General features: G+C 41.9%; 1 protein-coding gene and 1 long non-coding RNA gene across 9 annotated transcripts in view; one reads left to right on the top strand and one right to left on the bottom strand.

Annotated features, from left to right (window-relative positions):
* The window catches only part of ATXN1 (ataxin 1), a 453518-nt gene that overhangs the window by 65363 nt on the left and 362120 nt on the right, over window positions 1–26035 (bottom strand). The window lies entirely within an intron of this gene.
* Window positions 20823–25619, top strand: LOC115836351. Its single transcript, XR_004031369.1, has 2 exons — window positions 20823–21449; window positions 25549–25619. It is a non-coding gene; the product is annotated as an uncharacterized LOC115836351 (long non-coding RNA).

Genomic DNA, 26035 nt, shown 5'->3' on the forward strand with positions numbered 1-26035 from the left:
CATTCGCTCTTGGCTCCTGGTAAGCACTTACAGGCATTTAAAGATGTGCAAGGGGTATAAGTCTTCAATGCTCTCTGCCCCTCACAAGCATCTCTGATAATATCCAACATCTGCTTAAATGCTAGCTTACCTCAAAGATAAACCCTCCTTCATTTCATTCCACCAGGACTGAACCCTGACTTGGGACTATTTGCCTTGAAAAATGAGTTTTCTCTAGCTCTGCAGAGGATGGCTGCTGTGTATAATGGTCTCTGAAATGCTAGCGGAAGCCAAGAAATCACCTGACATGAACTATGAAGCTATTAGTGATGAAAAGCAATATCGATATTTACCTTCTAACTCTTCATGCTGGAGGGTAAAGCAGCACAACCCGGATGTGCCTGGTGCCAAGCCAACATAAAGAGAACATCTGCATCTTCCCTCCTCTGCCATTTTTGAACTGGAAATAATGCTTATGGTGGTAATAATGTGGTGACTGTCATTCAAAGCCCCTTCACACACATTATGATCTGATCTGCTCCTCCCAGGAATCCTGCATGAGGTGGATATCATGAATGTTATAATGTCCAGAAGAAGGAACTGATGTAAAAAGTTAAGTGATGTTCTCCAGGCGACCCCGACAGAACCTGGCAGGGCTGCTGCTTTGACCCTGGAGTTGAGAAAGGTTATTCTTTCCACATCAACCCCCGCCGGACATATTTCAAAAATGCAACTGTTTTTCATTTGGGTCTATCTTTTCTTTGCTAATAGTAATCAAAGATCTAAAAGCTACAGATTTATCAAAGAACTGAAACTACTAAAATTGTTTGCAGTGTCATGGAAGAAATTGGCAAACACGACTTTAAGAGGCAACTGTGACAGAAGAAATAAAAACTTGTCCCCCCCGGTGTTTAGGTTATCTTCAAAACTAATATTTCTAATGTACAATGCACAACTAAGATAGCTTTTCTCTGATATAAAAATAAAGTGTGATCATATCTGGAAACACAGAAAACTTAAAAAATATAAAACTGCTCCTAATATCTCTAACATGATATATCCACTATTTACATTTTGATTGTATTTTGGGATATATATATATAACTTTCTTTTTTAAAGCTCACATATATCTATGCATGTTTACAAAGTTAGAATAATTCTGAATATATAATTTTGAATCATTTCTTTCACTTAACATTGTATTGTAACTAGAATTATAAACTAGTTTTTTAAAGCTAGTTAAAGGAAGAATGAAGTAAAACCAGAAAAACCTTAAACTACAGTTTGTAACTAACTGTAAAATCCAAAAGCACTTGGCAAATGGTAAGGAATTTTGACACATAAATTAATGGAGCTAAATTTTAATCAGTGAGCAAATATTAACTGAGTCCTAAACAGCTGAAATCATTCTAGGAGCCAGGCCTGGAATGTTGTGGTATCTAAGATGGAGTCCCTACTCTTGGGAGCATAGAGTGTCAGAAATTAAGAGAATGCAATAAATTCCAGTGGAGATGGGCTCAATTTGCTTTCACACCAACTAGAATGGTGTGAAAGAATGGTTTGCAAAGCAAATGAATGATGCATACCATCGTCTAAGAATAGCACTTAATTTACTTACAAGAAGGAACTGTTTTAATTGGTTTACAAATACTCACTACACACAAATATTTTGTTAATTAAAAATGAGTACCTATTTGAACACTTATATGAACTAAATAGAAGCTAATACATGAGATAAAAATTATGTAGTTACAATTTTTTGTTTTTGCTCTTCATTAATTGAATCAGACTAGACTTTCTCCAAGCATGTGAATGAGTGAGGATTTATTGTACCATGCAAAAACTTAGGATCTTTACAGGTGTTAATATTTGTATTTAACACTAGTTCCATTTCAGCTGGTCAGGTAAGAAGAAATGTGATAGCAAAAGATATGCAAGATGTTAATCTGCTCTTAAAAAAAAAGAAACCAATATTTGACCTGAATTGATACAAGTGTTTTTTTTTTTTTTTTTTTTTGAGACGAGACAGGGTCTTGCTCTGTTGCATCTAGAGTGCAGTGGTGCAATCATAGCTCACTGCAGTCTCAAACTCCTGGCTCAAGTGATCCTCCCATCTCAGCTTCCTGAGTAGCTGGGACTACAAGCATGCCACTATGCCTGGTTAATTTTTTTTTTTTTTCAGTAGAGATTGGGTCTTGCTATGGTACCTAGGCTGGTCTCAAAATCCTGGGCTCAAGTGATCCTCCTGCCTCAGCCTCCCAAAGTGCTGGAATTATAGGCATGAGCCACCATGCCCAGCCCATACAGGTGTTTTAATTTGGTTTAATCCCAAATGTCTACAGAGGTCACAGGACTTTACATATTTCTTTGAGTTCTTTCTCTACTGGATCATGTGTTATTGTAAAATTTCTTTATGTGTGATTAAACCCAGGGCAACCAGAGTCAATAAATCAGTTACATGTATGTGATATTGTTGATACACATTTTTTTTTTTTTTTTTTGAGACGGAGTCTCGCTCTGTCGCCCAGGCTGGAGTGCAGTGGCGCAATCTCGGCTCACTGCAAGCTCCGCCTCCCCGGTTCACGCCATTCTCCTGCCTCAGCCTCTCCGAGTAGCTGGGACTACAGGCGCCCGCCACCACGCCCGGCTAATTTTTTTTTGTATTTTTTAGTAGAGACGGGGTTTCATCGTGGTCTCGATCTCCTGACCTCGTGATCCGCCCGCCTCGGCCTCCCAAAGTGCTGGGATTACAAGCGTGAGCCACCGCGCCCAGCCTGGTGATACACATTTTTAAAATCACTTTTTAGAAAATCAACAAATTAAGGCACTTTGCAAATCCAATCTACTTTTCTTTTATAAAACAGGAAAGAATATTAGAAACACAGGAAGTTGAACATCTCAATAAATGCCAAGAAGATTGTGCCTTGGAGGAAAGGTTGGCATGGAGCCAGTATCCTTCTGTGCCCCTGGTCTCACCAGACCAGGGCCAGACCAATGAGAAAGAAGGGAAAAGGGAAATTAAAAGAAGCAGGAGATATGGAGAGAAATGAGGGGAAGAAGAGAATGGAAAAGAAGTTGAGAGGGAATAGAAGAGAAGTTCACAGGTAGAACTGGTGGGTGAGCTGTGGAAAAACTGCAAACTGAGTGAAAGCCCTCCAACACTGAAATGCAGTAAGACTGCATTACTCCATCACATGCTCAGCCCCGACCCTGCCCATTTGGATAAAGTAGATTCCATTTGGTAATGGTTGGCAATAACTGTCATTTCTGAAATGCCGAGGGCCCATGTATTCAACCAGTTCACAGCTTTATAGTAATATTTATAGCTCAGACACTTTAAAACATGACTGTGGGCTGGGCACAATGGCTCATGTCTGTAATCGTAGCTCTTTGGGAGTCTGAGGCAAGAGGATCACTTGAGCCCAGGAGTTTGAGACCAGCCTGGGCAACCCAATAAATAAATAAATAAATAAACAAACAAACAAATAAATGAACCTGTGGTAGAGTAGATAATGTAGAGACAAAAGTTTATGTGGTAGGAAGGGGACATGTGATACGAGATTGAACAAGAGGCCCAAGTGGAGGGACACACAGGGCCACATAGGTGTCCTGTTAACTCCATGGAGGAGGTTTCTGGGGATGTCCCAAGCCATGTTGCCTGAGAATATGTCTGCCTGAGACTCATTCTATTCCTGAAAGTCTGAAACCATCAGTTGTATTCTTACATTGATTATGGTTCAACGGTATGATTTCTCCGTATAAACGTCCTGGCCACCACTTAGAAATGATCCATAATTTCTTGTTTGGGTCTTAGTTTTCCCACTTATACAATTTTTTTACTTATTTTATTTTCTATCTGCTTCATGGGCATGTTAATGTGTATGGTTAACAGGCAATCATCAGCAGTTACCAAGTGAAAGACAAATGGCAGATGGAACCTTTTGATCTGTCCCACACACATTTCTTGGTGAAGGTATTCAGGCCACTCTAGGGGCCAGTCTGGAAGCCACATCTGATCAGGTTAGGGCATGATATAGTTTGGCTGTGTCCCCACCCAAGTGTCATCCTGAATTGTAGCTCCCATAATTCCCATGTATTGTAGGAGGGACCTGGTAGGAGACAATTGAATAATGGGGGCAGTTTCCCCCATACTGTTCTCCTGGTAGTGAATAAGTCTCACGAGATCTGATTGTTTTATAAGAGGTTTCCCCTTTTGATTGCGTCTCATTTTCTCTTGCCTGCTGCCATGTAAGACATGCCTTTTGCCTTCCACCATGATTGTGAAGCCTCCCCAGCCACGTGGAACTGTGAGTCCATTAAACCTCTTTTTCTTTATAAATTACCTAGGGTTGGGTATGTCTTTATTAGCAGCATGAAAACAGACTAACACAGGGCATCACACCCAAATTAGACCTGTTTCTCCTCTACTTCCATATGAACTCTGTAATGCTTTTCCTATTGCTGATAACAACCTGGTTGCAGACCAACATGTTATATCAATGTTTTTCTGTAAATAGGCACATGTTACATAAAGCACCATGGCATAAACCATGTGATAATACATTGTAATGACACTCTAAAAATGTAGTAATCACTCAGTAAAATCCTTAGCATCTGCTATATACCTCGAATTATACCAGAAGCTTTTAGGATATGGGCAAAAAAAAAAAAAAAAAAAAAAAAGACATGGACCCTGCTAAAAAGGAAATTACAATCCAGCTGGAAGAAATAAAGCTCACCCATAAAAAAATTAGGGAACAAGACCATACTCAGTTAAGTGCAAAATAGCAAAGTACGCTCAATTAGCAAGCTAGAGGGTTTATTAGAAGTAACAGCAGCTTAACAACTTCCCTACTATAAAACCATAGTTTAAGCCTGCTTTAACATCAGATCTGGTTTCCCACAACTGATTAACCTGAAAATGGTTTAGCACAACACTAATCCTTTAATTTAACAACCTATAAATGCCGTATATAACAAGTTCCACAGAGCCCTTTCTTGGATTCGTAATGATGACCTGCATCTACCACACTATCCAATGTTCATTTTAATGAGCGCCTCTGGACTTTAATGAACAATCTTAGGTCTAAGTGAGCATCAATTAAAGAGAAAATGTCTCCAAAGGTATAAATGGTGATGTATCATCTGGGTTAGCAGGGTTGAAAGGACACCTGTGAGCATCGTGAGGTTTGGATGGCAAGTGTGCCCCCTTGATCAGCAGCTCCCACCTCTGTCTGACATAGAGCGAAGCTGGGGCCTGGGATGAAAGAAGAAAGCCCCAGCACATAAATATTAGGGGAATACTATAGAAGGAGGAAGTCTGAAAGAAGAGAAATACATCTGAGCAACACAGAATTGCTGCAGTGTTACCTGCATGCATTCTTACAGTTTTCCAAGGACAAGAGGAGGGCATGGCATTAACCCGAGCCCCTGAACATGTCTAATTCTGTAGGCATGCAAATGAGAACTGGTCCGACTGACTGCAGCAGCAGCTGAGCCCTGCTAACTTCCCTTCAGAAGAACTCAGCTTGGGCTAGCAAAGAAAAGACGCCCACTCACCCACCTACCCCGGCGGCTTTGCAGAAGTGCTGCAGGGTGAAGACAATGAAGAAAGGCAAGGCTGGAGAAAGCCAAGGCATTCTGCCCTCTCCCAGCAAAGACAGCCTGGATGTGTTCAGATCCTATCACTGCATCAAAAGGAGAACACCAAGGAGAAAGGAGTCACAAAAGCTCTGGCATGGTCAGGAAGGCACCTGGATTTGGAAAGGATATATTATTGCCCAGGCTTAACTTGACTGATTTCCATGACTAAGCCACTTGACAGAAAACTCCTTTTTTTCAAGTTAAACTTTAGGAACTACAGCTCTGTTACTCAGAGTCCAAAGCAAATAACATCAGGACAAGTGTCTCTGAGGAAACAGCTGTCAACATCTCTGCAATTCCTTTATCCACTACATGCTAACACCCATCCTGAGCCCAGCGAATGTCCTTCTATGCCTGGTTACAAAGACTGGGGCATTACAAAAATTCATCATTCCCCCTTCTCTCACCCTGATAATCATGGTAGTTTCTGGGGGACCTGGATGGAACCCTTTATTAAATTTTGGAACATGAGAAAGGCTGGGTGGTACCCACTTGTCATTTGTAAGTGGGTGCTGGATAATTTCCATCAAACCATAATGCTTGTATCTTTATTTTTTTTTCCTGCTCATTGCCTTCCTATGATACTAATTTAAGGGTTCTTTCAAACCCCAATTTAGCTCTCTGTGCCCACCTAGATTGCTCTGAGAATTGAAATAGTCCAAGCTATTTGCTTTGCAAAATATGCTCCATTGTGAATGAAAGGTCTATGGCCAAGGTGTTTCCTTCTGGCACAACAAAAGAGAAAAGACAGAATAGGGAAGGGGCAGGGGGAAGTCTGATAAAAATGGACTATCTGTTCAATTACCTACAGGTTTTCCCACTGGGCTTTACTTTAGAAAGTTGTACAGGTTAATGCTATCCACAAGCCCTGGGCACTGGTGCCCCATGGCACAGCTGCCTGCGGGATGGCACATGGTACACTAATAGCACACTTATTATTAGATTTTCTGCATGGTTACATAAGCCTACAAAAGGGAAAAATGTAAATGATTCAAGAAGATATTCTTCATGCGGTTCTCATGAAATCTTTAGTATCTTAAGACTTAGGAAGAACTCTCCTGGCAAGATACAATCAATTTTCATGCTTCATTAGGAAAAAAAGCCCTTTCAGAAATGTTACAGAAATGGCTATAGGCAAAAGAGAAAAAAAAATTACACTCTGGACTGAACAAAACCCCAAGGCACTTTGGACTAAATCCTTCCTTTGTACCCACAGCATATCTGAAAGGAGAAGCAATGCTCACTTGGGGTGTGTGGGGATTGTATTTTGACTAGTCTGTCTACCCACAGAATTTCATTTAATCTAGGTGGAGTTGTTATCAATCTGTTTAGTCTTTCACGAATTTGAATGGACTGTAGCTTAAACTAACAATCACCCTCAAAGCATTGCAATGATATCAAGGAAACAGCTGACACGGGGCCTGTGGAGGTGGGAAAATGGTGGATTGGAGAGAGGCCACATACACTTGAATTTCTGCAAAGGCAGAAGCAAATTACGTCACCTTCCCGCTTTCCTTTTCATTTAAAATCTGCAGCTTTTCAAGACAATTTCCCTTTATTTCAGGAGAACCGAGAATGCAAAAATAAATGTCTTAAGCACACCATTTACATTATTTTTTTCTGACACTTGAATAGTTGACAAACTCTGAAATCACTTCTTTTAAACCTAATGTTGATACCAAATTCTACTTTTTGGACTCAAAAAAACAGTCTTTAGAATTGTTCAATTTAAAAGCCTTGTCATACTGTAGTTATATATGCTCAAGGAAGTTATTGTATACAGAGAGCTGCAGACATTCTTGAAAGGTGAGGAGTATATGAAGATATAACCTGCAGGAACCTAGCAATCTAGCTTCAAAATGGTTTCATTCATTCATTCATTCATTCACACGAGCACTTCCATCAATTTACTTTCAGTATCCCTCATATATGGGATTATTGCCCATCTATAAGGGACCCCAGAGAGCAACCTCACTCCTTCCACCATGTGAGGACACACCAAGAAGGTGTCATCTATGAACCAAAAATATCAACCCTCACCAAATCCTGAAGCTGCTGGCACCTTGATCTTGGACTTCCCAGCCACCAGCACTGTGAGAAATATATTTCTGTTGTTTTTAAGTTTACGGTATTTTGCTATAGCAGTCCAAATGGACGAAGACACTGCCAAAAGCCAAAAATACATCCACCTCAAAGGAAGAAAAGTTTGAAACCATTCAACTGGAGTGAATGCGGCACACTCTTGTTCTCTGCCTTGGAGAACAAGTCAGCTGATATGAGCCTGCTTTTCTGTGTGAAGAATGTACAGAGTTTGAAAAGAGCTTCCTTCTTCTTCCCTCGTCCTTCCCATTGCTGTGCACCTTCATGGGTCATACAGGTTATATGAGGGTCTGTAGGGTCAGAGTTGAGTTACAGGTTATAGCCGCTGTTCACCAAGAGCCCATGGTCTCACGGGGAGACAGACACCAAGAAACCATCACAGCTCACTGGGATTAGTGCTCCAGTGGGGGTAGCTGAATGGTGCTCTAAGAGCAGAGAGGAACAAAACTATGTCTGTATGCCTCTGTGCACAGGAGCGGGTGGTGAGAGGTGACTGCTGAAAGGAATGTGGAACAGAGAAGACAAGATGTAAGCTGAATCCTGAAAGACGAGGAAAGCAGTTACCAAAGACAGAAGGGCAGCATTTGCATAAATGCTGAAGAATGCTTGTAAAGCTATGGTGGCATAGCATAAGCACACGCGGTGTTTGGGAGAATGGCCAGTGATTTGCTAGGGCTCCACCAGCTCTTTCAGGGTTAGGACAGAGCATCATCACACATAACAGCATGTGTATGTAATATGACAAGCAACTGAGCTCCATTTGGGAAACTAGAGCTCTAAGCACCTTCTGCCTACTTCATGGCAAGGAGGGCCATCTCGGGCACCACCAGCCCTCTATGGCAGCCATGGGGCTCATTCATATCCCCCTGGCCCACCGCAACCTGTGTGCAGGTACTCAGGCCACACTGCTTCCCTTTGTCTATCCCAGGTGGCCTTATTCTTCAAAGCTCTGGCCAAGTTCTAATTCTTGCAGATGCCTTACTTGCCCACTCCTACCCAGCAACTCAGAACATTAACTGATTGTACCACTCCCCTGGTCTGTCCTAACTCGGATACTGACTTGTGTCATAAAAGCAACATACCTTAGATTTAGATACCATGCTATCACTTACCAAGCACTTTATAATATACATTATACCCTTAATATCCCCAGTAATTCTTTCAGATAGGCATTAGGCCCACTTTTTAGATCAGTAAACTCAGGCTCACGTAGGTTAAGGGAAGTTCCCAGGAGCACAGAATATGTAACTTGTGGAGCCAGGACTAGAAAACAAATCTACAGATTCTATGAACAGTGCTCTTTCATTACACCACTGGGCCCCTCTCTTGACTTTATTTATTTTATTTATTTATTTATTTAGAGATAGGGTCTCACTCTGTCACCGAGGCTGGAGTGCGGTGGTGCAATCACGGCTCACTGCAGCCTTGACTGCCCCAGCTGAAATATCCTCCCACCTCAGCCTCCTGAGTAGCTGGGACTACAGGTGCACACCACCACCGCTGACTAATTTTTTAACTTTTTTGTAAAGACAAAGTCTCACTATGTTTCCCAGGCTGGTCTCAAACTCCTGGGTTCAAGCAGTCCTCCCACCTCAGCTTCCCAAAGTGCTGGGAATACAGGCATGAGCACAGTGCCCAGACCTCCTCTTGACTTGTTATTATGATGCCGATTCAGTAAGCCCACTACTGGGTATCTACCCAGAGGAAAATAAGTCATTATTCGAAAAAGATACTTGCACACGCATGTTTACAGCAGCACAATTCACAATTGCAAAATCATGGAACCAACCCAAATGCCCATCGATCGAGTGGATAAAGGAACTGTGGTATATACATATGATGGAATACTACTCAGCCATAAAAAAGAATGAATTAACAGCATTTGCAGCGACCTGGATGAGACTGGAGACTATTATTCTAAGTGAAGTAACTCAGGAATGGAAACCCAAACATCGTATGTTCTCACTGATATGTGAGAGCTAAGCTATGAGGATGCAAAGGCATAAGAATGATACAATGGACTTTGGGCACTTAGGAGGAAGAGTAGGAGTGGGGAGAGGGATAAAAGATTACAAATATGGTGCAGTGTATACTGCTCAGGTGATCGGTGCACCAAAATCTCACAAATAGCCACTAAAGAACTTATGTAACCAAATACCACCTGTACTCCAATAACTTACAGAAAAATGAAATAATAAAAATTTAAAAAAGTTATTATTATGCCACTTATTTTGAATAAGTACACGTTTTACCCTTGTGATGCAATGCAAATGAAGAATGACCTACTATCAATTCTATTCCTTTGTGTCCTCCATGACACTCTAGAACAGTGCTATGCAAGCAGAAAGTAACAGCTTATTCATTCATTCATTCAATAACCATACACAGAACATCCAGGAAGTGCTAATCAGGCACTGCACTAGGTATTAGGGAAACAGAGATGAGTAAAATTCAGCTGAGACTCCATGTCTTGTTGGGAACCAGGCACGTTAGGGGTCACTCTTACACAGGTAATAAATGACTCTACAGAGGCATCAACAAGATGCTGGAAGGAGAAATAAGTCAGCAGCAACTCACTCTGCAAAGAAGTGTACAGGAAGCTCTAGATGGGTCATTTTTGAACATATCCTCAAGATGAGTTTTGAAAGGATAAATTCAATAAATGGCTTAAAAAGTAAGAAAAGAGGAAGGAAAGGAAAACAAGAAAGAAGGAACAAAGTAGGAAACTTGGGTCCACGAGGACTGTACACATCCATCCAACAGGGTATAGAATGTTTCTCTCCCAAGGGAAATGCATTGGTTTAGCCACAGGATTTTCTTCAAAGGAGGTCCTCAACATGCCAGCAGGTACTTCCCTGATTTTGGTCAGGATGCAATCCAGGTGTACATCACTGGCTTGTGACATCTGTAATCTGCCCAGATCATGCGCAGAAACAAGGCATCAGATTCCCTCTGCTTAGAACAGAAGCCAGGAGAAGGGGCTGAATACAGGCATCTTTAAGATTCATACCCATGGAACAGAGACTCTACTTGTCATCTGTTCACAAACTTTCAATGAGCGTCTACTATATGCCAGGCAGACCACAGTGCAAAAAATTAAGCTTAATAACCCTTAAATATCATTCTCTGGTTCCAGGCCTCTTCAGAAGCTTGGCTATTTATTATCTAATATTCCTGTGAGTTCCTGTGTCTGGATTTCTGTGTTTAGGCTCTTTTAGGGAGATAGTAAGGAACTGGCATCCACGTGACTTTTTTTTTTTTTTTAAAGCCTTCTCTGCCTGAAAATGCCAGACACATTTCAGATGTCAAAACTAACGTGGCATTCAGGGTGGGTGACTGATCCATGTAAGTGCTCTTAAGTGGGTGTAGAAGCCTGTCTGGCTCATTGTCTTTTCTGCACACGCGCATTCAAATGTGCACAGGCTTGTAGGCCATAAATAGCTCTTAGGGGAGTGTGAGATTACATCACAGACTCAAGAGGGCCCCGTTACCTCAAATCAGTGAATGCTTGACACTCATCTCCCCAAAAAGGCATGCTGTTGAAAATGCAGATACCAGACTCACCCTGACCCCCAAAAAACTACCACTTGCAGGCATTGTTATGGGCTGAATTCTGTCCCTCCAAATTTATATATTGACATCCTGACCCCTAATACCTCTGAATGTGAACTTAACTTGGAAATAGGGTTGTTGCAGATACAATTAGTTAAGATGAGGTCATCCTGGAGGAGGAGGGGTTCCTAATCTGATAGAACTGGTGTCCTTGTGAAAAGGGGAAATGTGGGCTGGGTGTGGTGGCTCACGCTTGTAATCCCAGCACTTTGGGAGGCTGAGGCAGGCAGATCACGAGGTCAGGAGTTCGAGACCAGCCTGGCCAACATGGCAAAATCCTGTCTCTACTATCACAAAAATTAGCCTGGCATGGTGGCAGGTGCCTATAATTCAAGCTACTCGGGAGGCTGAGGGAGGAGAATCTCTTGAACCCGGGAAGCAGAGGTTGCAGTAAGTGAGATCGCACCACTGCACTCCAGTCTGGGTGACAGAGCGAGACTCTGTCATGAAAAAAAAAAGGGGGGGACATGTGGACTCAGGCACACAGGCAGAGTGCTCTGTGAGGACTGGAGTGACACGGCCACATGCTAAGGAGCCACCAGAAGCTAGGGAGTGACCTGGAACAGATCCTTCCCAAGCATCTTCAGAGGGAGCGTGGCCCTGCCCACACCTTGATCTCTGACTTCCAGGCTCCCCAGCTGTGAGACACTCAATATCTGTTAAGTCACCCAGTTTTTGGCACTTTGTAATGGCAGCCCTGGAAAAATATTACAGGCATATAATGCTGTTTGTGTGTGAAGGAATGACTTCATCATCCAGTGGCTGGAATTTAGTTATTATATGATGCTATCAACAACATTCACTTCCTCTTCACATATATTGTGCCCCTCACCTGAACTGCAAAATTCCCATTGCAAGTGAAGACAGGTGCCTTACACAGTGACCTGAGCTGCCTCTCTTCCAGAAGGGACAACTCTGCCAGTCAGGTTATCCACAGTGAACATTACAACACACTCCACTATTTCTCAGTTATCTACGTTTGGTAGATACTTCTCCTGCTCCTTGAGAAGTCCCCAGTGGTCAGTCATGGAGAGTTATTATTAAAGTACACAGTCTAAGAGCCACTGATGTTTCTATACTGATGTATGTCTACATTTATAGATTTAGACATGGAGTTATACAGAATGAAAGTTTATTCAAATAGATAAAAACATCCCAAATTCAAGTTCCACTAACTAGTAATTGGCTATTAGTAATTCTACCCAACAACAAATTAATAATTCATTTGGGCCTGGCCTGGTGGCTTATGGCTCTAATCTCAGCACTTTGGGAGGCCAAGGCAGGAGGATCCCTTGAGGCCAGGAGTTTAAGACCAGCCTGGGCAACATAGCAAGACCCCATCTATACAAGAAGCTTAAAAAATAGCCAGGCAGGAGAATGGTGTGAATCCGGGAGGTGGAGCTTGCAGTGAGCCAGGATCGTGCCACTGCACTCCAGCCTGGACAACAGAGCGAGACTCTGTCTCAAAAAAAAAAAAAAAAAAAAAGCCAGGTATGGTGGCGTGCACTTATAGTCCCAGCAACTTGGGAGGCTGAGGTGGAAGCATCACTTGGGCCCAGGAGTTTGAGGATGCAGTGAGCTATGATCGTGCCAGTGCTCTCCAACCTAGGTGACAGAGTGAGACTCTACCTAAAGAAAAGAAAAGAAAAAGCATTCCCTTGGAAGATTTTGCTTTTTTAGAAATAAGATTAGCTAAGAAAATTAATAATGCAAAGAAGTTAGGGGTGGGTGGGGTGAGAGAACAGGAATATTTAAACTATTTTTTTAAAGTTTCAAATTGTTTTAAAATAGTTATCCCATTTCCATTCCTCCATGACAATGAAGGTGCCGACTTTCAACGTCTGTTACTGTAGCCTATGTAGAGTGAAGGGTGGTCATCCAAGACTCACATCTAGAGCAGGAGTGTCCAATCTTTCGGCTTCCCTGGGCCACGCTGGAAGGAGAAAAATTGTCTTGGGCCGCACATAAAAGACACTATCACTAATGAGAGCTGATGAGGTAAAAAAAAAACAAAAACAAAAAAAAGCTTGCAAGTCTTGGCCAAATGTTTCTGGGGAGGCCTGGATGGCAGAGGTGAATGGGAGGGTGGGAGTGGGGAGGGTGTAAATGGGGAGTGGGGAGCATGGCACCATGCTCAGAAAGACTCCCTGAAAGCCTTGTTACTCCTCTCTGTCCCAAGTTCCCTTTCCCCAGGACGACTGCTCTTCCTCCCATCTCGCCCTCCTCTCTTACAGGTCCCTATAATGGCTGTTCTTATGTTCCCCACTCCCTACCCCACAACATATTTTCTCTTAAGGAGCAATTTGGCCTAATCTCAGTTTAATCATTAACCTTTCTGACCTCACAAGGAATAGCAAGCTAAATAAGCACAGAACTTGTCCTCCTTAGATGGTGAGGAAAGAGAATTGTAAATGCTTATGACTTGCTATATTTTTCTTTAATTCATGGAACATTTTATATTAATGTAAAAAGAACTGGGAGGACTGCTGGGATACTCTCTCATACCAGCATCATTCTACTTGACCCCTTTATGCTATAATATTAAATGCAGTTATAATTATATTTCCTATTTTCCTTCTTTTCAAACTATAAAACTTAGTCTTTCACGTAATGGGAGAGGTGATAGAATATGGTGCTCATGGTAAATGCTCAATATATTTATCTATTATTAATGATAATTAATGCTGGATTTATACTGAAATAATTCACCACTTATTAAAACACAATTCTTAAAATATAAGCTGCCCTTCCCCGCCACACACACTTTTCTGTTTGTGGTCATTAGATCATGCTGCTAACGGCATTGCCTAAACAATTTATTCATTTAACATCTACACACCAGGCACCCAGCTAGTCTGGGGACAAAAACATGTAAGACAGCATTTTTTCTGCCCCAAAGGTATGATGGAATGGAGACACGAGGACATTACTTTGACATGGGGCACTCCTTTGGCCAATGAAGTAAAGGTCAGTGAGCGAACACACAAAGAAATGATTAACCTGTCATGGAAAAGGTTATGAATGTAGTGCCAGCTACAGGATACTTCACTTTGCTCTCATGAGATTTGGTCAGTAAAGGAATTATCCGTGTAAAGAGAAAATCAGGAGCAACCTTGCCAGTCTGTGAACAAAAGACTAGCCAATGCCAATTCTTACCAGCAAGGTCCAAACAGTCATGCCAAGGTTATGTGGGGTATGTAGAATGTGTTCTCTCTGTACTCTGTCTTGAATTCTATTTTGCACATCCAGGAAAGCCAAGAAACACATGCACCTGATTGCAACATATATAGTCATATTTTGATACCACAGTTTGGATGGCAAGATTATGCAATCCCTTTTCCTACCAGAGAGCTTCATCTGTTTTCTCTGACTTCTCCATGGATCCACAACAGTCAATGCTTTAAAAAATACTCAGGACATGGACCAATACAAAAATAAAGGTAATCATGATTAAACAACTGAACATGGAATAAGGCCACAAAAGTTTCTCTAAAAAGAGTATCTGACCTTGCTCGGACTGGTGTGACCATGAGATATGAGATGGAACAAATGGCACAGATAGCAAGAAATGCAGGTGTGTGGTATCTCTTCATATTCATTCCCACTTCAGTTCAGCCTAACACTTCATTCACCAAATGAGTCATCACCAACTGCCTACTATGCATCAGACATATAAAACAGAAGATCTAAAAGACACAGTTCCTGTTCTCAAGGAGCTCCGTTGATATGGTTGGCATTTGTGTCCCCACCCAAATCTCATGTCGAATTGTAATCCCCAGTGTTTGGAGTAGGGGCCTGGTGGGAGGTGACTGGATCATGGGCATAGATTTCCCCCTTTCTGTTCTCGTGATAGTGAGTTCTCATGAGATCTGGTTGTTTAAAAGTGTGTAGCACCTCCCCTTTCTCTCTCTTCCTCCTGCTCCAGCCATGTAGGACGTGCTGGCTTCCCCTTCTCCTTCTGCCATGATTGTAAGTTTCCTGAGGGCTCCCCAGCCATGTTTCCTGTACAGCCTGTGGAAACATGAGCCAATTAAACCACTTTTCTTTACATATTATCTAGTCTCAGGTAGTTCTCATAGCAATGTGAGAACAGACTAATACATCTGTATCCAGTGTGCAGAGATGGTCAAGAGAACAGACACTAAAAATCCTACATATGAGTTTCATGGGTGAGAAGCACAGTGTGGTTCAGTGAGACCAGGAGGGAAAAGTCAGAGTGGGCTCCTTGGAGCTGATGGGAGTGTTGAGTTTTGAAGAGTACACAGCAATGTGATGTGAGAGGGAATGTGGTCTAGACAGAGGAGGGAGCTCATGCAGAGTCACATGAGGGGACATGCCACATTCGGGAATGCACAAGTATGGCATGCCAGGAGGGGAGGAAGGAGGTAATGAGTGCCCTTCTCTCCCCAAGATATCTCTGGAAGGGATGGAGAATCTCAGAAGGGTTAGGCAGGAACATTTTTTGATTAAAAATGTCACTCTGGTCATAGAGTAGAAGATGGATGAGAAGGGACCAGGTTCTACATGCAAGGCAAACAGTTGGGAGGAACTTGCTGCAATGCCACTGAGCTGTCATCAGGTTTGGCCTGCTGCAGGGGCAGTAAGCATAGAGAAGAGGAGGTGGACAGGGGAGATGTCCCAGGCAGACTCAGCACCAAGGCTGCTGAGTGGCTGGGCAGGGGCACATGGAGGAACAGGATAGGAGCTTCTAGCTTGGCTAGTGCCATTTGCACAAGATATATGGGAGAAATCATGGTCTAGCTTCTTTCTAACTCAGTGCTTTAATTTCTCATTTTACCTCTACGATAAAGTTTAAAATCTCTAACTTGACACTGAAAGTTCTCTACAATCCCCCTACACGCAGTAGCTACTCGATACATACCAGTTGATTCAATAACTGAAACAAACACACAAAAATAACTTTCTCCATCTAACATATCGGTATCTTTCTGATTATAGGTTTGGCTTACTACTTTGCCTTTGTGAAAGAAGAGAAATAGCTTGCAACTTATTCAAAGAATAAGATAAGTGCAAACATTTTTCTGATAACGTGCTAATCTCAAACACATTTTCTCTCCTGATACAGGGCTACAATTTGTTCATCTGATTATCACCAACAATCATTCCTATCTTACTCTGGGTTAGGGTCTCTGTCCTCTCCTTCATCCTTAAGGGTATTAGTCTTCACGATAAAGAATTTCTAGGTAGAGATAGATGCTTGGGGTTCTAAAAGAATAAATGGTAATCCTCACATACAATGACACATTCCAGCCTCTACAGCAGTCTGCATTACAGGATCGTTATTATTTTTTCCAGCAAAGAAGCCACAATTCAGGAATCTATGCAAAAATAATTAAGTGAAGGTTGCTCCACCAAGTTTCCATCAATCACTCCTCCTTGCCATTCTGCCCTTCCTGAGATGACAACGTGTCAGCTGCTTTGAACGAGATCTACATCGCGTTCTCTGCATTGCACTTGCTGCTGCTTTGTAGTTTGCTGGGTAGTGGTAACAGCCCGTTAACCATAAAAAATGGGGAGTTCAGGACTGGAGGGGCTGAGAACATTTTAACATATTTGCAAAGGCACAAGATTGTAAGAATAGTTATGTTGAGAACTTAAATGTTCGCTTTCAGATCAGACTGAACTCTTAACACTTTCACATGAAAGAAACGCAAGGAGAAACCTATGATAAAACCAATACATTCACATGTGTGGATATCATGTGCCTCTAGAAAGTCAGGAGAGCAAATGTGGGAGCTCCTTGAGTTATTCTAATCTGCTGCACAAGGCCACCAGGGCTGGGTCTCTGACACTGATAACAGGTCTCTGGTGAAGGACCTTGTGGAAAGAGTATAATGGTAACAAAAATAAAAGAAATGAAGAAATGCATATTAGGACTAAAAGATGTACATAGAGAGAAATGAGCATAACTCCTTGGGCTCATAGGCTGAATGCCACTGAACATGAACAGGATGTTACTCCTTCAAATCACTTTTTAAAAATATTTTGATTATTTTTAAAGGAGATGGGGTCTCACTATATTGCCCAGGCTGGTCTCAAACTCCTGGGCTCAAGCAATCTGCCTGCCTCAGCCTCCCAAAGTGCTAGGATTACCGGCATGAGCTACCATGCCCAGCCTCCCCTATATCACTTTTACAGAGATCTGTATACTCCCAGGGCTACTATTTCTTTGAGGACCAGGACTGTATCTTAGTCATTGTAGTATGATGCATCTAATAGTAACTGACACATAGCAGATGCTTAGTGCATGTTAGCTTGTTAAATACATGCATCTGGCACAAGGGATCAAGCAAATCTCTGAATGACAGATAGACTAGGAAGAGCAGGAGATCAATGACTCAATGGTGGTCACGGATCAGCACTCTCAACTAACCATGAGAACCCGGATGAAGTAGAAGCTAGGTTAAGCTGGTCTTTTCCCCTCCTCATTAAATTGCCATTGCTCCCTATAGGGTCATCAGAAAGCCTGGATATGTCCCCTGTGGAGGCACCACATATCTCTGAATGCTGAATAAAACAGATAATGTAGAGAGACACGAACTTCTTCACTGAAAGTTCACTGTGGAAGACCTCTCCATCAGCCACCGAGAGGGAGGTGGTGCCCTGCTACTTTGGTACAGAAGTCAAGCTCAGACTATGCTTGCTCATGATTTTCAACCAAAGCAGGGTTTACCTTCCCAGGGACATCTGAAAAGGAGTGGGGCCATTCTGAATCCTTAAAACAACTTGGAGACATTGTTGGGATGAGTAGGTAGGGATGAACCTTGAGTGCTTGCTGTGTTGTCATGAGCGGGAGAGCTCTGCATAGCAGAGGAGTGTCCTGCCTGCTTTCTTACGAAACACTGCAAGTTTAACAAAACACTCTCTAGAACAGATAGCATTGTCCTAGGGTTTTTCTGTATTTCATTCTTCCTTCCACATAAAATATCGAATCAGGCTATCAGATATCTCCTGTCAAAAATATAATATCTGAGGATGTCTGCAATAATTTTAATAGTCACCATTGACCAAACATCCACTACATGCCAGGTAGTATACAATACAGAACTAAATCTTAACAACAACAACAACAACAACAACAATGAATTTAGTGGCTCCTTTTAAAAACTCCCAATTGCATAAACTCAGCCAGAGAGGAAAAAAGCAACTCATCTAAGCAACTTACCAGTAAGTGGAGGAGCCAAGATATGAATCCAGGTTCCTCCGACCCCAAGTCCATAGATATGATCATTAAACAACAATCTTGATTTTCATGATGGCCAATAACCCAAAGCCTACTATGCACAGGGGAGTGTGAAGATCCCGATAATCTGGGGCAGGGCCTTGACCATTGACGGAGTCTCTTAACCAAAGAATCTGCAGTCAAAGTGAAAGGGGCTGCAGGTCCCATGCAATGCTGTCAGCTGCAGACCTGGGAAGAGTTCCATCAGCAGTAATGATGCACAGCTAATTATGTGTATCTACCTCACTGCCTTCTTGACAGGATCTCTGCTACCAAAATACAGAACTTTCCTGAGAGTGATTCTTCACATAAAAACACATGAAATTCCTCAAAAAAACTGAGGATCAAGTGGTGGTTTCTCTGAGTAGCACCAGATTGTCTGCTTCCATCAGACATATGGACTCTCCCAAGTCCCAGGAAGACCACAAGCAGGTATGCTTTTGAAATAAGGATGCAGGAGAAATTCTGCTACGTCAAATAAAGTGTATTAGATTAGGTCTAGTATTTATCTTCTAAAGGAAGTCTGCTGTCGTCACAGTTGGGAACTTCAGAAGTGATTTCTATCAGCATTTTATGGACCATATCAGAGAGCTGGCATGATTCAATAAGATTCAGAAAAGATGAGACCCCAGGAGGTCATGAATGCTAACCACAGCCCAGCTAGTGGAATGCTATGTGACCTTTAGTAACTTGTTTTAACATTCTCATGCCTCTGCTCATGGGTTACTGAACTTTTCTAATCCAAGGTTCTCTGCATCCTACAGCCTCTAAAGCTACTTCATAGGCTTGTTGCAAAGATAAATACTGCTTTAGATTCAAGTAAGCTCTGGATATAACTGTAAGAAATATATAATTATCATTATTTGAAAAAAATAGAAAAAGACTTTCTATTCTACTTTGTTTATACTGCCCTCCTGACCAATGCTGTCTTCATTTACTTAATTACCATCCATCATCCTTGTCTTTTCCTGAGCACTATGTGCCTAAGTTAAAAAGATGATAGTGGCCTGGCACGGTGGCTCACGCCTGTAATCCCAGCACTTTGGGAGGCCAAGGCGGGCAGATCACGAGGTCAGGAGTTCGAGAGACCAGCCTGACCAACATGGTGAAACCTCATCTGTACTAAAAGTACAAAAATTAGCCAGGTGTGGTGGCGCGTGCCTGTAATCCCAGCTACTCGGGAGGCTGAGGCGGGAGAATTGCTCAAACCTGGGAGGCGGAGGTTGTAGTGAGTGGAGATGGCGCCACTGCACTCCAGCCTGAGTGACAGAGCGAGACTCCGTCTCCAGAAAAAAAAAAAGAAAAAGAAAAAGATGATAGCATCCCTTGGTAGCAAATATATATGGAAAATTTTCATGTGGTTTATGCAGCTCTAAAAGAAAGCAACAGATACAGCATTTACTGTAGACCCACTTCCCAATTTCATTTGACTTCCTTTTGCCTTGAGAGTCCTTAATTTTCTTGTCTTCTTTAGGCTGTAAGACTACTGAATGAATGAAGGGGAGGCAGCAGTAGTCTTGGTTTCTGAACTTATCGACAATCCTTTCACTACAAGAACTACGCAGCAGATAAAAAGCTAGCATGTGACACACCTTCTGCTCATTTTCCTTCTGGAGGAAAAGAAAACAAAGAAGCGAAGAGAAAAGGGTTAATGGGAAGCACTAACTAAACATTCAGGTGTACCCTGACTCACACAGGCACTGCATTCGTTCTATTTCAAATAAGTGGGAGCAGCCCACAGGGCTCACAGGTTCATTGCATACAACTAAGTGCTTAACCTGTTCCTTCCAACAACAGGTGTCACGTGCAATGACATGACTAGCCCAGGATCAGTATTAAAGAGTCCTATGTACATTCACCTTTTGTAAATCCTCTCACTGACTCACTGCACCAAGCTATGTTCTTGCTATTCATTTGCCAAAATTAGATTTCCTTACTGCAAGAAATACATACAGATTATTAATAGGCCTACTCCTTATTTTAAATATAAGGATGGTGAAGCTTGTTCAAGGTGACATAAAAAGTATCTGTAATGTCTGGCTAACACGAGCTTCCCAGGCTTTAAGTTAACAGCTGGTCCCAAACTACAGACTCAAGTCCACCCTACTGCTACTAGTACTCTAACTATGAGATCCTTGACCCATAGATCTGTACTTGTTTTACTTCCCAAAAACTTGTGGCAATGGTAATTCTCACCTCTGAATGCTGATGTTTTTTCACTGCCATGTTTTCAGTATCTGTTGCCCTATCACCTTCCTGGCTAATCTTTATTACCCTCCATGCCCTGCATCTTGGGCTCCACTGAGAGCTTTGCTGGGAGTATGCATGCAAGCATCTTTCTCTCATAAACTGTACTGCCTTTTGGATGCCTGAGTTCACACTATTTCCATAACTGCCCATCCCTGAAATAGATGAACACTGGCCTTCTCCCTAGTTTAAAACTTGGGTTATTAGACTCCTTGGGTCTATCTTAGCTTCTCTCCCTGTTTCAGTTTGGATTTTCTACCTCCATTTGGCTTCTCTATCTCTAGCATCATACCTCCCTGATGATCCGTGGTAGTGGCGGTAATCCATTTATGAAAAACAAGACAACATAGATTCAAGGAGTCAAATACACACATACACACACACACGCACGCACACATGCATGCACACAAGCAACGAAGATGGAATAGCAGAGAGTACACCAGACAAGAAGCCGTAAGTGTCGGTTCTAGTTCCAATTCCTCTCCACTGCAGCATCTCAGATGTAAACTGGCGTCAGTAACAGGTCCTGTCATTCACCTCCCAGGAAAACTGTCAAAGATAATAGTTATGGCCAGGCGTGGTGGCTCACGCCTGTAATCCCACCACTTTTGGGAGGCCGAGGCAGGTGAACCACCTGAGGTTGGGAGTTTGAGATCAGCCTGGCCAACATGGATAAACCCCGTCTCTACTAAAAATATAAAAATTAGCTGGGCGTAGGAGCACACGTCTGTAATCCCAGCTAATCGGGAGGCTGAGGCAGGAGAATCACATGAACCTGGGAGCTGAGATTGCGTCACTGCACTCCAGCCTGGGTGACAGAGCAAGACTCCATCTCAAAAAAAAAAAAAAAAAAAAAAAGTTATGAAGGTCTTCTGAAAACAAGAAAACACTATTCAGATGAAAACTATTATATTTATAGATTACTGAATTTTTTTTAAAAAAAGAAGCTCTTCTTTGAATTACGTATAATGCAACAGCAGCACCATCAAAATTGTGCACGATTCAATCAGAGGTTCTTAAACACGGCTGCCCATCAGAATCACCATTGTGCCTTTTAGGAAACACAGATTCTCAGACATTTGCAGTCTCTAATGGCCCTGGATTTTCTGGGCCAGTGCACAGGTAATGGTATTTTTTAAAAACATTCCCCCCAGGGGATTCTGATCAGTTAGGTTTGGGATCCACTTTTTAAAAATAACATGTTTCTCTGTGACGGAGGAAATTTAAGTATAACTATGATTCATGAATTTGTTATCTGTTTTTTTCTTCAGAGGATATCAGTTTAAGTTTTGGTTTTTAAACTGTAACTCTGAAGGCAAACAACTGGCAAGAGAGAGTTTTCAGGAAGAATGCTGGCTCTGGAAGGCACTGGAAGGTTCTGGAAAAGCAATGTGTCCTATGAACTAGACTTTTCACCTGTAAGCATGGCAGGAAGAGGCTGTGCAAGGTGGTGGATGACTACAGGGCTTTGCTGTGGACTCCAGGCCTCTAATCCCTTTCAGTCTTTTTACTTCTCCGCCCTCAAAGCCCAGCAGCCTAAAGAGGAGAAGGCAGTGCCCTTGACCGCAGCCTGATGTTTCCTCCTGGCTTCTGGTGGCCTATGGTCTCCTTTACTGTAGGTTTCTGGAGCAAAAATCCAGCAGTCAGGTTACCAGGATCAGTGACAACTATGCAATAATTAGGGGCAGGCACCAGGAGGCAGAGAAACTGAGCTGGGTGGCAGAAACTCTCTGATACCCCAAAGGAAACATGGAACTCTTCTCAGAGGTGGTCAAGAACATGCCAGAAGCTTTGCCTGCCTGGTTGGCAGCAGAAATGGCACTAGCCAGTGATCACCCGTAACCTTGCTGCCTTCTTTACAGATGGCTGCTGTCAGGCTGCTTAATTTGGAGGAAATTCCAATGTCATCAGCAGAGACATGGCATTGGGGAGGGCTGCCAAGCACAAAGACAGAACTTGGCTTCCCCAGCTGATACCCATGGATACAGAAACAGGCTAGTCTTAACAATCTTTTAGACCTGACCTTAGTAGCAAACTGGATAACTGCCAGTCATAAAAATGTTTCTCAAGTGGCCTGATTTTCTCCCCTCCTCTTAGGATCCTGGATGCTTGTAATGCTATTTATCAATGGTTATTTTGTGCTTACTGATGTGCTAGACATTTTTTCCAACCCATTCTTTTTTTTTTTTTTTTTTTTTTTGAGATGGAGTTTTGCTCTATCGCCCAGGTTGGAGTGAAGCAGTACAATCTTGGCTCCCTGCAACCTCTGCCTCCTAGGTTCAAGCAATTCTACCTCAGCCTCCTGAGTAGCTGGGATTATAGGCGCCCGCCGCCACACCTGGCTAATTTTTGTATTTTTAGTAGAGACAGGGTTTCTTGTTAGGCAGGCTGGTCTCGAACTCCTGACCTCAGGTGATCCACCCGCCTTGGCCTCCCAAAGTGCTAGGACTAGAGGCATGAGCCATCACACACGACCTCAACCATTCTTTATCTCTAAACTCACAAGACAGTGGTTCTCAAAGTGAGTCACCCAGGGCCAGCGGCATCATGATCACCTGTAAATTTGTTACAAATGCAAATTCTTGGGCTTTCCAGCAATCTGTGTTTGGACAAGTCCTCCAGGCAATGCCCATGCACTTGAAATTTGAGAGTAACTCATAAGAGGTCACATGGCTCCCCTTAACATAAACACACCAAAATGAAGTAAGAGCCATTTTCTTTCAAGAAGTTTCAAGACCTTCAGACATTTTATTCGAGTAAATTCATAAGCAAAACACAAGCACATATTGACTTTTTTGCTTAATAAATATGATTTTCTCAGACCCACTAACAGATCACATGTTTCACCCACACAAAATAGTGTATGACTATGATCACAGAGAAGAATCACGGTGGCTTTTTAAATTTTTAATTTATTTTTATTTTATTGTATATATATTTTTTTTTTAGAGACAGGGTCTTTCTGGGTTATATCCATAGCTCACTGCAGCCTCAAACTCCTGGGCTCAAGAAATCCTCCCACATCAGCCTCCTGAGTAGCTAAGACTACAGAGATGTACCACCATACCTGGCTAATTTTTAAATCTTTTTGTAGAAAGGAGTTTTACTTTTTTGCCCAGGCCGGTCTTGAATTCCTGACCTCAAGTGATCTTCCTACCTTGGCCTTCCAAAGTGCTGGAATTGTAGGTGTGAACCATCATGATGGTTCATAGCGAGTTGTTTAGTTTAAAATATGTGACTCTATCTATACATTATTTGCCTACAAATATGTCTACCAAATTCATGATATATGACCAGTGTGTCTGAATACATACCAGTGTTTATGGCACTGACGTTTTAAGTCCTGCTCAGGAACACAAAATGCACTATTTAGCTTCCATATGTGACTAATTTTAAAATATGCTTTTTAGGCCAGACACAGTGGCTCACACCTGTAATCCCAGCACTTTGGGAGGCCAAGGTGGGAGGATCACGAGGTCAGGAGTTCGAGACCAATCTGGCCAACATAGTGAAATCTCGTCTGTATTACAATAAAGCGTAATACATTTTCAAAATGGGATTCTAACATGGAATCACCTTTTTTTTTTTTTTTTGTAATTCATGCCTCCCTCCCCTAGTTTTAACTTACGCTTGGTCCAAATATCATGGGTCTATGTTTCTGTGGTCTAAGACACTTCTTTAAGATAAGCCCGATGCCTAACACACATCTAGGAGTAAGTTAACAATTCTGAAATATTGGTTTCTTTGGCTTTTAGACCTGTTGACTGTTTTGGTTATAAAGGTCTGCCTTTAACATTTTTCCTTCTGTGTTCCTAACTAGGCCTCTGAGTCTCCACTGTCAAAATGTGGCTGATCAGACTTTAGGCATCCCTCACCTCACCCTGTGATTATGGAAGGAAGTATAGGACATCTTAAGACTCCTTCCCAGTCATGTGCATCATGAATGAGCTAAAATTTCAATCTTTTGTTCTCCACTGGCCATTTTTTCCCAAACCCTTTAGGATAGATAGCCAGATAAATAAATAAATACATAAATAAATCTCTTCTTGGGAATATTTTCTAGAATGTTTTCATTTTAAAATTTGTTTTCATTTTATTCCATTGTTAATTGACATCTGATAATTTTTTATATTTATGGGGTAGAGTATGATGTTTCAATACATGTATATATTGTGTAATGATCAATTCAGGGTAATTAGCATATTTTTCACTTCAAACCTTTATCAGTTCTTTGTTGTGAGAACATTCAAATTCCTCTTGTCTAGCTTTCTGCAGTCTTCTCTTAAGGACCAAAGAAGAGAATAAAATACCCTATAAAATTCAGCTCTGTTTAAGTCCTATCTTTTAAGTAACTAAAAAGTTGAATACTAGCCCCAGTAACTACATCCATAAACCATTTTTCAATACTAATTTTGTTAGTCAAAGAGATATGCAGTAGAGAATGTGAGACCAAGAGTAGACGGCCCGTCCAAAGTCCACAGAAATAAAAATCCATTTATGACTGCATTTTCCATGCTGGCTTTCCAGGATGGTCCTGAACTTGCTAATTCATGGTACAACTTTGTACTGTAACACAGCCAAGGAGAAACAGTAGCATGTTGGAGCCACGTCTGTGAGAGCTGACAGTTAAGCTTGACAGCCAAGCGTTCAACATAGCCAATGTTAAAAATTAACTTATATAAACTTATGGTTTAATAAATTATATTAAAAACTCCCGAGGTGAGGCGGATCACCCGAGATCGGGGAGTTTGAGACCAGTCTGACCAACATGGAGAAATCTCGTCTCTACTAAAAATACAAAATTAGCTGGGCATGGTGGCTCATGCCTGTAATCCCACTACTCAGGCGGCTGCGGCAGGAGAATCACTTGAACCCGGGAGGTGGAGGTTGCGGTGAGCCAAGATTGTGCCATTGCATTCCAGCCTGGCCAACAAGAGCGAAACTCCGTCTCAAAATAAAATAAAATAAAATAAAATAAAACAAGAACAAGAACAAAAACAAACTCATCATCATCTCTCATTTTACTCAATTTTACTACTATCTGTATGACTGAGGTTAATTACATCTACTTGTATAGTGGATATAAAGTCATGCACCGCATAACAACATTTGGGTCAACCACGGATTGCATATGTGACGATGGTCACATAAGATTATAATGGAGCTGAAAATTTTCTATTGCCTACTGATGCTGTAGCTGTCCAATGTAAT

Source organism: Nomascus leucogenys, chromosome 8 (genome assembly GCF_006542625.1).
Source record: "Nomascus leucogenys isolate Asia chromosome 8, Asia_NLE_v1, whole genome shotgun sequence".
NCBI lineage: Eukaryota > Metazoa > Chordata > Mammalia > Primates > Hylobatidae > Nomascus > Nomascus leucogenys.